This window comes from Phyllostomus hastatus, unplaced genomic scaffold (assembly GCF_019186645.2).
Source record: "Phyllostomus hastatus isolate PE091 unplaced genomic scaffold, TTU_PhHast_1.1 phas_scaffold_78, whole genome shotgun sequence".
In the NCBI taxonomy this organism is placed as follows: Eukaryota; Metazoa; Chordata; class Mammalia; order Chiroptera; family Phyllostomidae; genus Phyllostomus; species Phyllostomus hastatus.
Window position 1 is genome coordinate 111,041,526 of NW_025334041.1, and position 14,442 is coordinate 111,055,967.

Genomic DNA, 14,442 nt, shown 5'->3' on the forward strand with positions numbered 1-14,442 from the left:
CTGTTTTTTAATGTGAAAATAGGAATCCCTGAGTAGAATTGCTTATACCTGTCACTGCAATCAGAAACATCTACTTAGCACCTTTCTGTCAGACTCTGGTCCTGTCCTGTGTTTTGTGGAAGTGAAAGTGGCACTAAGTTATTTAGATTGCTAATACTTTTCTGTATGGTATGTAAATGTGACTTCTTGCTGAGAAAACACTAAAAATTGTCTTTATTACTATAGTTTACTAGGACCTACTACACAGGTGATTAGTTATTTCAGGAACATAAATAGAAGCAGAAAATAATTTTTTATATTTTAGGGCAGATTTTGATTTAAATCTAGGTGATTGAAACAGTTAAGGTACTGGCCAGGAATATTCAACATTTTTCTTCAAAAGTACATTTTTATTGTCTTTTAAATTATATTTTATTGTTATTACAGTTGTCTTGATGTTTCCCCCTTTGCCTTCCTCCAACCAGCACCCCCGAGTCCCTCAGGCAACCCCGCCACCATTGTTCATGTCCATGGGTCATTTGTATAAGTTCTGCAGCTACTCCATTTCCTCTGCTGTACTTTACATCCCCATGGCTATTCGGTAACTACCTGTTTGTACTTCTTAATGACCTCACCTCCTCACCCGTTTCCCTACCCCCATCCCATCTGGTAACCATCAAAATGCTTTCTGAATCCCTGATTCTGTCTGTGTTTTTCTTGTTTGCTTAGTTTTTTTTTAGATTCAATTGTTGATAGATTTGTATTTATTGCCATTTTATTGTTCATAGTTTTGATCTTCTTTTTCTTAAGTAAGTCCCTTTAACATTTCATATAATCATGGTTTGGTGATGATGAATTCCTTTAGTTTTTACTTGTCTGGGAAGCTCTTTATCTGCCCTTCAGTTCTAAATGATAGCTTTGCTGGGTAGAGCAATCTTGGCTGTAAATAGGTCCCTGCTTTTCATTACTTTGAATATTTCTTGCCAATCCCTTCTAGCCTGCAAAGTTTGTTTTGAGAAATTAGATGACAGTCTTATGGGAACTCCCCTGTAGGTAACTACCTTTTTTTCTCTTGATGCTTTTAAGATTCTCTCTTTATCTTTAACTTTTGGCATTTTAATTATGATATGTCTTGGCATTGACTTCTTTGCATCCATCTTGTTTAGGACTCTGTGCTTCCTGGATTTGCATATCTATTTCCTTCACCAAATTAGGGAAATTTTCTTTCATTATTTTTTCAAATAGATTTCAGTTTATTGCTCTTTCTCTTCTCCTTCTGACACCCCTATAATGTGCATGTTGGACCTTTTGAAGTTATCCCGGAGACTACTTATGCTGTCTTCTTTCTTTTTTCTCTTTCTAAAGATTGTGTTTATTTATTTTTAGAGAGATTTGAAAAGAGGAAGAGAAACATCAGTGTGTGAGAGGTACATTAACTGGTTGCCTCTTTCATGCCCCCAACTGGGGACCTGGCCAGCAATCCAGGCATGAGCCCTGACTGGGAATCAAAAGGGCACCCTTTGGTTTGTAGGCTAGTGCTCAATTCATTGATCCACACCACCCAGAGCTATCCTCTTTGTTTTGGATTCTTTTTTCTTCTTCCTGTTCTGATTGGTTGTTTTTTGCTTCCTTATGTTCCAAGTCATGTATTTGATTCTTGGCTTCATCCACTCTACTGTTGTTTCCCTGTAAATTGTTCTTTATTTCAATTAGTGTATCCTTCGTTTCTGACTGGATCTTTTTTATGCTGCTGAGGACCTCACTACATTCCTTGAGCAACCTTATAACTAGTGTTTTTAACTCTGCATTTGATACGTTGCTTATCTCCATTTTGTTTAGTTCTTTTTCTGGAGTTTTGATCTGTTCTTTCTTTTGGGCCATGTTTCTTTGTCTCCTCATTTTGGCAGCCTCCCTGTGTTTGTTTCTGTGTATTAGGTAGAGCTGCTTTGACTCTGTGTCTTGGTAGTGTGGCCTAATGTAGTGAGTGTCCTTACTACATACAGTAAGTGTCCTGTAGGGACCAGTGGCACAGCCTCCCCTATCATCCAAGCTGGGTACTCAAGGTGTGCTTTCTGTATAGGCTGAGACACCTTCTTCTTGTAGTTGAATCTTAGTTGCTGTTGACAGATCAATGGGAGGGATTTACCGAGGCCAGTCAGCTACAAGGATTGGCTGTGACCACCTACCACCAACCTCTGCCTTCCATGGAGATCGGCTGTGCAGGGACAGGGTGGTGGTATTTCAAGGTGGTCTGTAGTTATCCACTAGGTATGTTGGCCCTGGGATTTCCTGAGTGGTTCAGGACAAGGTCAGTCCATCCTCTGTTTTGCCCAGGGCCACCCTTCCTGAGCTGCAAAGCAATCTAAGATGGCTGCTACTTGTGGTGGGCCTGGAGATACCCAGGTGACTAAACTGTGAATCTAGGCTGGCTGCTGCTAGTGCTGGGCCTGGGGCTCACTGAAAGCAGCTCTTGTTTGTTTAATAGGATTTAGAAAGTCGTGAAGCATGAGCCAAGACCAGCCATTCATGTGGAAAAGCAGCTTGGGTGGACTCTTAAGTTACGTGGGCCTGAGTCTCTGGGAATCTCCAAGGTGGGTCAGTGTTAGCTAAGTTGATGGAGTCTCAGATATGGCACCAGTTTGCCAGCTCTGTTGGGGGAGAGTTTGACAAACAGACAATGGCCTCTGCTCTCCTTGATGCTAGGCACTTCACTGCCACCTGTATACCACTGGTGCCTTTCAAGCATGCTAGAGCTCAGATGGGGTGAGTCTGAGTAGATGAGTCCATGTGGCTTCTTTAAGAGGAACTGCTTGGGGCTACAGAAGTTTCTTCCACTGACTCAGTTTCCACTGTTTTTTTTGCTACCAGAAGTTGTGAGGACTTATCTTCTTGGCACTGGAACCCTGGGCTTGGGGGGCTGGTTTGGGGCTGGGGCTCCTGGCTCCTGAGATTTCCCTCCTGAATTTTTAATGACTACATGTGGGTGAGTAACCTCCTCCCCCCTCCGCCCCCCACCTCCACCACTGTTCTGTGCCTGTGCCCTTCCTAATAGTCTGGATGGATGTGGTTTCTTTAATTCTGTGGTTATCAGAATTCTGTTCAACCCAATTTCTGATGTTTCTGAGTGATGGTGGTTCTATATTTTAGTTGTAATTTTGATGTGGTTGTGGAAAGAGGCGAGCCATGTCTGCCTATGTCTCCATCTTGACCCATGTACTTAATATTCCTCACTTAAAAGGTATTATAAACTACAGATTTTTAGGAAGTTACATTTTCAGATGACATTTAATATTTCACTGAATATAGGGTGGGGCAAAAGTAGATTTACAATTGTTTGTGTGGAGGGTAATACAATAATTAATAATACAAGAATGAATGTTCACATACTCACAACTATAAACCTACTTTTGCCTATCCTATACATCAATTTATTGAGTGGTAGGTGAAGGATACAGAATTTAAAAAGATGTGTCTCCTGCTCCTAAGGAGGTTACAGAATTGTTAAGGTATTATTTCATATGATTAGGAGCCCCAATTAAAAAAAGCAAAAGTTTTACAAAGTCTTTAGGAAAAGGCCTGTATGTGTTTTAACAGGTTAAAGGTTAACCGTAGGTTTTTTTCATCTTTGGTATGTGTTAAGAGTTTGATGGACACAGAAATATTTAATATAATACTATTGTTACTTATTTTATTTATTGCTCAGTATTTCAGATTTGGCCATTAGGGGCTCTTTCAACTTGCCTCCTTTTGAAAACTACTTTTTGAGTCAACTTTGTGTTCACTTCTTCCTTATTTTGAGGAATGCCTGACTAATACAGGATCAGTATTTTGTGAAAAGTGGGATCTTCTGACCAGCCACCTACATCAGAATCACCTAGGTGTTTGGTTTAAAAAAGAAAACAAAAAAATCCCACTCTTAATATCACTAATGATTAGGGAAATGCAAATTAGTATTATAAAATGAGATACTACTTCGCACCCATCATGATGACTTTTATAAAAAAAATAAGGAAATAGCAAGTGTTCGTAGGATGTGTAGAAATTGAAACCTTGTGCATTACTGGTGGGAATGTAAACTGGTACCACTGCTGGGGAACCAGTATGGTGTTCCTCAAAAACTAAATATAAGATTACCATATGTTCCAGTAATTCTCAGTATATACCCAAAAGAATTGAAAGCAGGGACTTGAACAGATATTTGTACACTGACATTCATAGCAGCAGTGATCACAATAGTAAAATGGTAGAAACAACCTAATATCCATCACTGGATGAATGGATAAACAAAAATCAATTAATGTAACCTATCACATCAACAGGCAAAAGAAGAATCACATGGTCATATTAATAAATGCAAAATATATATATTTGATAAAATCCAACCCTCCTTCACGTTAAAAACTCAGTAAACTAGGAGTAGAGGAAAACTTCCTCAACTTGATAAAGATTATGTACAATCCTCAGCTACCATCATAGTTAAAGGTGAGAAAGTCAAAGCATTCCCACAAGATTAGGAACATGGTATGGATGTGCCCTCTTACCACTGCTTTTGAACATTGCACTGGAAGTTCTAGGTAATGCAGTAAAACAAGAAAAGGAAATAAACAAGATTGGGAGAGAAGAAATAAAACTGACATTGTTTGCAGATGATGTGATTGTCTATGTAGAAAATTAGAAAGAATGGATCAATAAACTGCATCTAATAAGAAATTACAGCACGGTTGCAAGATATAAGGATAAAATACAAAAGTCAATTACCTTCTTATGTATCAGCAATGAACAAGGGGAATTTGAAATTATAAACAATACTTTTTACATAGTATGCTCAAATTGTAATACTTAGGTATAAATCTAACAAAATATATGTAAGATCTACATGAGGAAAACTATAAAACTGTGATGAAAGAAATCAAAGAACTAAATAAATGAAGAGATATTCCATGTTAATAGACCAGAAGACCCAATACTGTCAAGATATTGGTTCTTCTCAACTTGATTTATACATTCAGCATAATCTCAATCAAAACCCCAGCAAGTTATTTTGTGGATATTGATAAAGTGGACTGAAAATTTGTATGGAGAGGCAAAAGACCCAGAATATCCAACACAATCACGAAGGAGAAGAATAAAGTTGGAGGACTAACACTTCCTGTTTTTAAGAGTTACTGTAAACCTGCAGTAATCAGAACAGTGTGGTATTAGTGAAAGAATAGACAAGATCAGTGGAACAGAATAAGCCTACATAAATATAGTCAACTGATTTTTGATAGAGGAACAAAGACAACACGATGGAATATAGAGTGCTCCTTCCATAAACAATGCTGGAACAACTGGGCATCCACATATAAAAAAAGAAATTATCCAGACACAGACCCTACCCCCTTATCAAAAATTAACTCAAAAGGAATCACAGATCAAAATATAAATTTAAAAATTCCTAGAAGATAACATAGGAGAAAATCTAGGTGATTTTGGCAGTGCCTTTTTGGATCTCATTCTTGACCCATGCATTGATTAATAGCATGGTATTCAATCTCCATGAGTTTGTTTTTGAGTTTTTTCCTTGAAGTTGGTTTCTAGTTTCAGTCCCTTGTGGTCAGAGAAAATGCTTGATATGATTTCAATTTTCTTGAATTTGTTGAGGCTTGTTTTGTGTCCTATCACATGGTCTATCTTTAAAAATGTGCTTTTGAAAATAATGTGTATTTTGCTTCTTTGCGATGAAAGGCTTTCTATATATATCAGTTAAGTCCATTTGATCTAGGACATTGTTCAATGCTGCAATATCTTTGTTGGTATTTTGTTTGAAAGATCTATCCATTTTTGATAGTGGGTTGTCGAAATCCCCTACTGTAATTGTGTTGCTGTCAGTATCTTTCTTGAAGTCCTCCAAGATTTTCTTTATGTATTTGGGTGCTCCTATGTTGTGTGCATATATATATATATTTATAATGTTTATGTCTTCTTGATGGATTCTTCCTTTGAATATTATGAAGTTATCTCCTTCTGGGTCTTTCTTTATGGTCATTTTCTTGAAGTCTATTTTGTCTGATGTGAGTATTGATACCCCGCCTTTTTTTTTTCCTGTCTACTTGCTTGGAATATTTGTTTCCAGCTCTTCACTTTCAGTCTGTGTAGGTCTTTTGTTCTGAGGTGGGTCTCTTGTAGGCAGCATATGTGAGGGTCATGATTTCTTATGCATTTGGCTATTCTATGTCTTTTGATTGGAGCATTTAATCCATTTACATTTAAGGTTATTATTGATAGGTACTTATTTATTGCCATTTTTTGTACTTGTGTTCCTCTCTCTCTCACTCTTTTTTCCCTTTTCTTAAAGCAGACCCTTTAGCATCTCTTGCAGAACTCATTTGGAGGAGGTGTATTCTTTTAGACTTCTTTTGTCTGAGAAGCTCCTTATTTGACCTTCCATTTTAATTGAGAGTCTTTCTGGATAGAGTAGTCTTGGTTGCACACTCTTGGTTTTCATTACTTCGAATATTCCTTGCCTTTCCCTTCTGACTTGAAGTGTTTCCATTCAGAAGTTAGCTGCTAGTCTTATCCAGGCTCCCTTGTATGTTACATCCTGCTTTTCCCTTGTTGCCTTTAAGATTCTCTCTTTGTCTTGGAATTTTGCCATTTTAATTGTGATGTGTCTTGAAGTGGGCCTCTTTGGGTTCCTCTTGATTGGGACTCTCTGTTTCCTGGATTTGGGTGACTTTTTCTCTCATCATATTAGGGAAGTTTTCCATCATTACTTTTTCAAACAGGTTTTCTGTCCCTTGCTCTTCTTCTTCTGCTTCCAGTATCCCTAGTATATGGATATTATTACGTTTCATGTTGTCCTGCATTTCTCTTAACCCCTCTTCATTTTTTCTGAGTCTCTTTTCTTTTTCTTGCTCTTTCTGGGTGTTTTTTATACCTTGTCCTCCAGCTTACTGATTTGATCCTCTGCCTCATCCAGCCTGTTTGTAATTCCTTCTAGTGTATTTTTTTATTTCCAAAATTTTATTGTTCATTTCTTCCTAGTTTTTGTGTATAGTTTCTGTTTCCTTTTTCATACTGTTGTAGTTCTCGCTCAGTTCTTTGTAGTTGTCTGTGAGTTCCTTGAGCATCTTTATAGCCATTATTTTGAACTCTATATCTGATAGTTTGCTTATTTCCTTTTCATTTTGCTCTTTTAGGAGGGAGTCTTCCATTCCTTTTGATTGCATGTTCTTTTTTGTCTCCCCATTTCAGGTGACTCTGTTTGTTTGTTTCCGCACTTCCTGATGTTTCACTTTGCTAGCTGTCTTTGTATAATGAACTTCTATGGTAGGAATTCTCTGGGGTTCAGTGGTATAGTCTCTTTGATCTCCTTGTTTAGATGCTGTAGGTTTGCCCTGTCTTCTGTTTGTGCGGGCTCTCTTGTTGTACTTGGGTTTTTACCTTTTGGTGGTTCCTTTGTTGGTGGTTTGTCTCTTCCAGTGGTTATACTGATGTTTACAGCTCCCACCTACTCTTGTATGTGATCAGTGGCAGGGGGTAGGCAAAATGGATTAAGACAGTGGGAGAGTATTCTATGGAATTTAATGTATCAACAAGTAGAGAAGAGATAGGAGATTCTTAGAATAAGTATAGCATTAACAATGATATTTCACCCAACTAACCACTTTTTATAAAAGGTGAAAGAGAGAGAAGATTCTTGTTAGAGGGGAGGAGGATTGTGAGCTGAATCCAGAAAACTGAGCACTTGTGCAAGGTTAGATGATGAGATATAGTGAGAGTAAAGGATAGAATGTAGACATAGTGTGTGAGAGAATAGAGTTAACCAGAACAATGATAAAGCTTAGGAATAAAGTGAAGTGGGCTAATATCAGGGAGGGTTGCTGTGTAGTATTTACAATTGTATGGAACAATTATTTACAATAGTACTGGAACAATAATATGACAAGAAATATAAGATTTGGATAACCAGAATAGAAAGTACACAATCAAAAGTAGTGTGTTATTAGAACATGAGTGAAGTGAAAGAAGGAAAATTAAAATTCAATGAAGAGAAAATAAGGAAAACCAGTCAAACAATGCAATTAAACAGAGAAATAAAGTGAAGAAAACTAAACAGAAAGAAAAGAAATAAAAAATACTAATGAAAGAAGTAAAATAATGAAAAAATAATAATCCAGATAAACAATAAAATGCCAGTTCTATGAGATAGCAAAGTGAAATTTGTTTCAGTTTCTCAGTTTTGGGGGTTAGTCTTGTGGACCCTTTGGATCTGCCTCTGTACTTTTCATAACTCCACGTCTTATTGTCTCACTTGGGGGGAAGAAAAAAAGAGAGGAAAGAAAAATAAATAAATCTCCTGCTGACTTTAAACGCATTGAGCTAATTCTGCTGGTCTTCCTGGATGCCACGGGAAGAGGGGGCCTGGGCTTCACTTTTCTCCCTTCCTATGCTTTTACAAAGGTGGGGGCCATATCTGGGCTGCAATATTCAGTTGTCCAGCCTCCAGCCCAGGTCCTCTGTGAGCTGCCAGGCCCCCACTGTCCATTTGCACCAGGCCTATGCCTTTAATTCACCAGTTAACTCTGAGGTCCGTGCGGTGCACCTCCTCCTTGCTCTTTTCAAGCCCACTATGGCTGGAGCCTACCGCCAGGCAAGTAGCACCGGTCAGCCTCTGGGTGGGCAGTGTGAGTCAAGTTCCAGCAAGCAGCTCAAATCAGTCTTGGCAAGTAGTGCTGTGAATAGCCAGAATCAGCTGCAGGGTGAGTGTCGCAAGTCAGCCTCCAGGCGAGTGGCCTCACTCAGCTGCCCGGCTAGTGAAGGGTGAGTGTCGCAAGTCAGCCTCCAGGCAAGTGGCCTCGCTCAGCTGCCCGGCTAGTGACCGGAGTCTAGAGCAGGCAAACAGCTGGAATCAGCCTCAGGGCCAGCAGGGTGGATCAGCTGCCGTGCAAGCTGGCCCAGTCAAGCCTCAGCATGGCGCTCGAATTTACAGTCCATCTGATAAAGAGAATCTTAAAAGCAGCAAGAGAAAAGCAGAGAGTTACTGACAAAGGAGTTCTCATAAGAGTGTCAGCTGATTTCTCAAAAGAAACTTTGCAGGCTAGTAGAGATTGGCAAGAAGTATTCAAAGTGAGGAAAAGCAAGGACCTACAACCTAGATCACTCTATCCAGCAAAACTGTATATCCAACCTATGGTTGCCTTCAAAGAACCAAAATAATTTTAAGACTATATAAATGTAATTACTCCTTAATTGTTAAGGAGTTAAAATTACATTTGGCAATTTGAAGGCAACTGCAAGGCTGATGTGGCCCCTTGTGAAAATGAGTTTGACACCCCTGTTTTAGAGCTTCTCTTTAAAGAATGTGTGGCACGGTTGAGCCCAGGAGTCAGTAGACAACTTTTTTTTCCCCCAGGGACATCTACCCATGTTCTAGCATAGTAGAAAAGTATACGGGACAGTCACTTGTAAACATTCCTGTGTGCACCTATACCCCTTGTAGCCTTATGGTCTACCACCATGGAATTGGTGGGGTAAGGACATTCAAAGCATTAAAATGTCTAATTTCTGCTGGATAGTATGGAAGTCTGGGCAGGGGGGATTTTTTTGGTTTCTTGTGCCATTTTTATTTTATACTGATTTAATATCTAATCACTGCTTGCTATTTTGATGAGAGTCATTCTATAATACAAATTATTACAAATAAAGTTCTAGATTTATTTGCCCATATATTAAACCCATTGTTTGCTAATTTCATGTCTCAAAGATATCTCAAGCATAATAAAGGCAAGAACTAAAGTCTAACCTCCTTGTTCCCCTTCCTGCTTACTAAAAAATCCATTCTTCTTACAGTTTTCCTCACCTTAGTAAACATATCTGCCTCTGGTGCATCTGGCCAATGATCTGGGCCCTACCCAACCTTCTTATTTTATCCTCTCCATGTCTGTGTGTGCTGTTCCCTTTACCTAGAATATTATTCCTCTCATTTTACCAACCCACTTTTCACCTAAGTTCTACCCACCCATCAGGTTTCTGCTTTAGTCTCCTTTCCAGAACTGCTAGGTTAACTTGGGCACCCTTTTTTAGCATCACTGCATCCTCTAATAAGAACATCAGCATAGCTACAGCTAATGTTAAATGAACATTGACTGTGTACTGGTACATAATATTATCGAAGAATTAGTTAATTTGCTCAGGGTTACACCCTGGTAATTGAAAGTACTAAGATTTGAATTTAGACAATTTAGATCACATTTAACGTCTTTATTACTCTGCTTCTTATTATGTAGTGATTCCTGTGATGAATGTCATGTTCCCTGCTGTTCTTCTAACTGTCTGATAGGGCAGGGACTCTGTCTGTGTTATATTCTTAGCATCTAGCACAGTGTCTGTTGGACACGTGCATGTGCACATGTGTCATATTTGGCGTATAGTGTCTTTTACTCAGAAAGTATGGAAATAGATAACATTTGTAAGTGGAATGCACAGGTGACATTGACCATCTTACCTTCTAGAAATAAAAGTATAAATAATGGAGGAATCGATTTAATTCATTCAGTACATCAGTTTAGTGTTAGTGACCACACATCAAGGAACCTGATCTATGGAGAAGCTTGAATTTGAACTTTTATGCCTTTCACTAGACTCTCTAATCTAATGCTTAGAGGTTATAAGTAATCAAGTGGTGAACCTGACTAGAAAGATACCCAGGTCACAAACTGCCACCTTTTGGAACTCTTTGGAAAACTGCCAAAGAATAGACAGACACACGTGAATAATTATTTCTACTTCGGCCTTAAAAATGCCTCTTAGAATGGGACTGAAACTTAAAATAAGATGGATAAGAACACAGGGAGAGGGAAAGGGAACTTTATAAAGCACTCCTACCTGTGTTGGGTTATCATTGATAAAGGATTTGTGCCACATTTGGAAGATCCTTAGTATGAAGATTAAGAAAATGCTTGAAGAAGAACTAAAAAAACGGAGATCTTTTTTTCTTGAGCCAGTTCTTTGTTTTATTGGTGGGAACTCTGTTATCACAGAAAGTAATAAAAATTTGTTTGGGAAGGTCATATGTATTGTTTTTTAGAGCAAAACAAATGAAAGATGATATGAACTTGGCACTTGATACATATTTGTAATTTGATGTGTGTGGTTACTTTCTGTGGGAAAGGACTTAGAAATACTGTCTTTCCCATGGCTAATGTACACATAGCAAAAAAAGGAATCATGAAACATTTTATTTAAATGAAAATGAAATGAAATGAAAAATTTAATTAAATTTTTATTTTATTTTATATATACACAGGTACATAAAATGTTACCAAAGTGTATAAATATGATAGTTATTTTTAGTACAGGCTTTTGGGGGGGATGGGGAAAGGGTGGTTGGTTAGTTCTCCCCCATTTTTCTTTCCTTCCATCCACATCCCTCCCCTGCCAGGACCTTCTAACCCATGTTAATAATCTAGGTTATATTATTCCATATTTCTCTCCATGTTGCCATGTTGATGTACAAATGTATATGTCTGTAATGCATTATAAACAAACACGTGTGTGTGTGTGTTGATCATTCCCTGTACTTCAATTTTTTTATATCTTACTCAAGAATACCTTGTGGAAATTTATCAAATGGCATAGCTCAAATTTATTATTTTTTAAAATATTCTTTTTTAAAAAATATTTTATTTATTTATTTTTAGAGAGGGAGAGAGAAACATCAATGTGCGGTTGCTGGGGGCCATGGCCTGCAACCCAGGCATGTGCCCTGACTGGGAATCGAACCTGCGACACTTTGGTTCGCAGCCCGCACTCAATCCACTGAGCTACGCCAGCCAGGGCAAAATTTATTATTTTTAATGGCTACAAAGTTGTGTTTGCCAGGGCTGCCATAACAAAGAACCACACACTGGGCAGCTTAAAGAACAGAAATTTATTTATTACAATTACAGAGGCTAGAAGGCCAAGAATGAGGTGTTGGCAGGGTTGATTTCTTCTGAGCCCTCTCTCCTTGTCTTATGGATGGCTGTCTTCTCCCTGTGTCTCCCCATGGTCTTCCTTCTGTGTATATATGTTCCAAATTTCCTCTTAAAAGCCTACTAAGGACCTCATTTTAACTTAATAACCTCTTTAATGACACTGTCTCCAAATATAATCACATTCTGAAGTACTGGGAATTAGGACTTCAACATGAAATTTTAGGGGCTATAATTCACTCCATAATAAAAATATTCCATCATTTATTCAGACATTCCCTTACTAATGGCCAGTTACATTATTTCTAGTTTTTATTTTTGCCACTATGAACAGTGGTGCAATAAAATCTTGGTATTTATATCTTTTTATTTCTATCGGATAATTTCCAAAAATGTGTCTGCTAGACCATAAAGTATAATCATTTTTAATTTTAATAGGGGTTGCTGGATTACTTTTTTAAAAGTTTGTTATCAGTTCCCTGGATGGGTGGCTCAGTTGGTTGGAGCATTGTCCAGTACACCGAAAGTTTGTGGGTTCAATCCCTGGTCAGGGCATATACCTAGATTGCAGGTTTAATCACCTACAAGGGCATGTACCGGAAGCGACAGATGGATGTTTCTCACATGGATGTTTCTGTTTCTCCCCACAACCCTCTCTTCTTCCCTCCCCCATTTTCCCTCTCTCTCTGAAAAGTCAATAAACATACCCTCAGGTGAGGATTTTTTTAAAAAATGAGTTACCATTTCCATTAGCAATGTAGTAGAATAACCTTTTCCTAGCATTGCTGTCAACAATAGGTGTTATTGATTTTTTTAGTTTTTGCTAGTCTAATAGGGATAAAATATCTTATTGATCATTTAATTTGCATTTCTCATAACTGTAAAATTTGAGGATCTTTTCATATGTTTATATTGGGAACTTCTTAAATGTCAAGATTCAAAGAGATTGTAAAAAGTTATTTTAAGAAGAAAAACTTCAATTATTATCTAGGTATGTTGCCAATTTCCAATTAATAAATGAATTCAGTTTCAAAAGTTGGTTTGTGAATTGCTTGGGATTTAAAATGCCACCTCCTAGAGAGGTGGTATTACAAACAGTAATTACATTCTCAACTCACCCTACAAAGCATGTTTAACTCAATGATATAGCTAATGCTATATGGAATGAGCCGAATGACTCATTCATTCATTTTATAAGTACTCCATGAACAAACTCTTCTTCCTCTGAATTATCCTACTGTGGTTAGTGGCTATGTCTTCAGGAGAAAGGTGCAAGGTAGCAGGCAAGGATGGGAATGAACGGATGGCATGGCAGTTATAATGAAGTATAGATAGGGTATATATCTGGCTCCACTGGGGGAAAATAGTATTTCTGGATTTACCACCAGTTATTTGTTTACACAAGATGTTCACTAATTGTGTGTAAATAGTGTTTTTAATTCATAGAAAAGCTTAGTTATAAGATGACTGCATGTACTGTAGTTACATCTGTAGTTCCCTTTTATTTTTCCCCCATAATACAAAAATAAATTTATTTACAGTTGAAAAGCATGGAAAATCTTGCATTCTGAATCTGTGATACTTCTAAGGTCTCGCGATCAAACAGGGCAACCACAAACAGGCGTCAGCCCAGATTACTTTACTTAAGAGAGGCACCTGGAGCGAGAGCAGGCCTGCAACGGCAGAGACGTGGCGGGCTGCTTCCGTCCTGCTCTGGACTGCATCTCCCCACACTGTGAGCTTACCACAGGCAGCTTCCACTTACTGTTGAGTCCTGTGGGGACATTCTCAGTCTTCCTCATCACTAGAAGTCCCTCAGTGATTTTTCCAAACACTACGTGCTTCCCATCCAGCCAATTACACTTAGAGCAGGTGATGAAGAACTGGCAGCTATTTGTACTGGGACCACTGTTTGCCATGGAAGGCAGGCCTGGAGCTGAGTGCCTACATTTAAAATTTTCATCTGCAGACGGCCCCCAATAAGTACTGGCAAGTCCAATACCACCTCTGTTAACAAAATCTCCACCCTGAATCATGAAGTCCTGACCCTGTGGAAAGTGCTCCCTTTGTATCCTCTCAGAACTCCGTGTTTTCTGAATTCTCCAGTACAGAACTACCTAAAGTTCTTGGCCCGTCTTAGGCACCATGTCTGCAAAGAGCTCCATCTTCATCTGGCAAACTTACTGCAGACAAACTTCCTGTGATGACCAATGCTGACATCAAAGACACCACAGGTTGAAAGGGCTTGAATTTGCCACCGCCGTGACTCCAACCTAGAAGCAGAAGTTGGGAACATGGGGTTCCTCCCTTATACCTAATATTTGTGTCTCATTTCAGTAGATTGAGGTTCAAAAAATAAGATTCTCTTTTTAAAAATAAAGTCAAGTGTTCGGAGCCCTCTTTTTATTAAAATAGAAGCTAAGTGATAGCCAGAACTTTGTATATCTGGTTTACTGTTGGATCTCTGTACGCAATAGACCTTCAATAAATATTTATTGAATGAGTC

The 14,442-nt window shown here is 38.4% G+C and overlaps 1 protein-coding gene and 1 pseudogene across 2 annotated transcripts in view; one reads left to right on the plus strand and one right to left on the minus strand.

Moving 5' to 3' along the window:
- SOS1 (SOS Ras/Rac guanine nucleotide exchange factor 1) overlaps window positions 1-14,442 on the plus strand; it is a 117,456-nt gene that overhangs the window by 19,730 nt on the left and 83,284 nt on the right. The window lies entirely within an intron of this gene.
- LOC123812129 lies at window positions 13,580-14,232 on the minus strand (annotated as a pseudogene).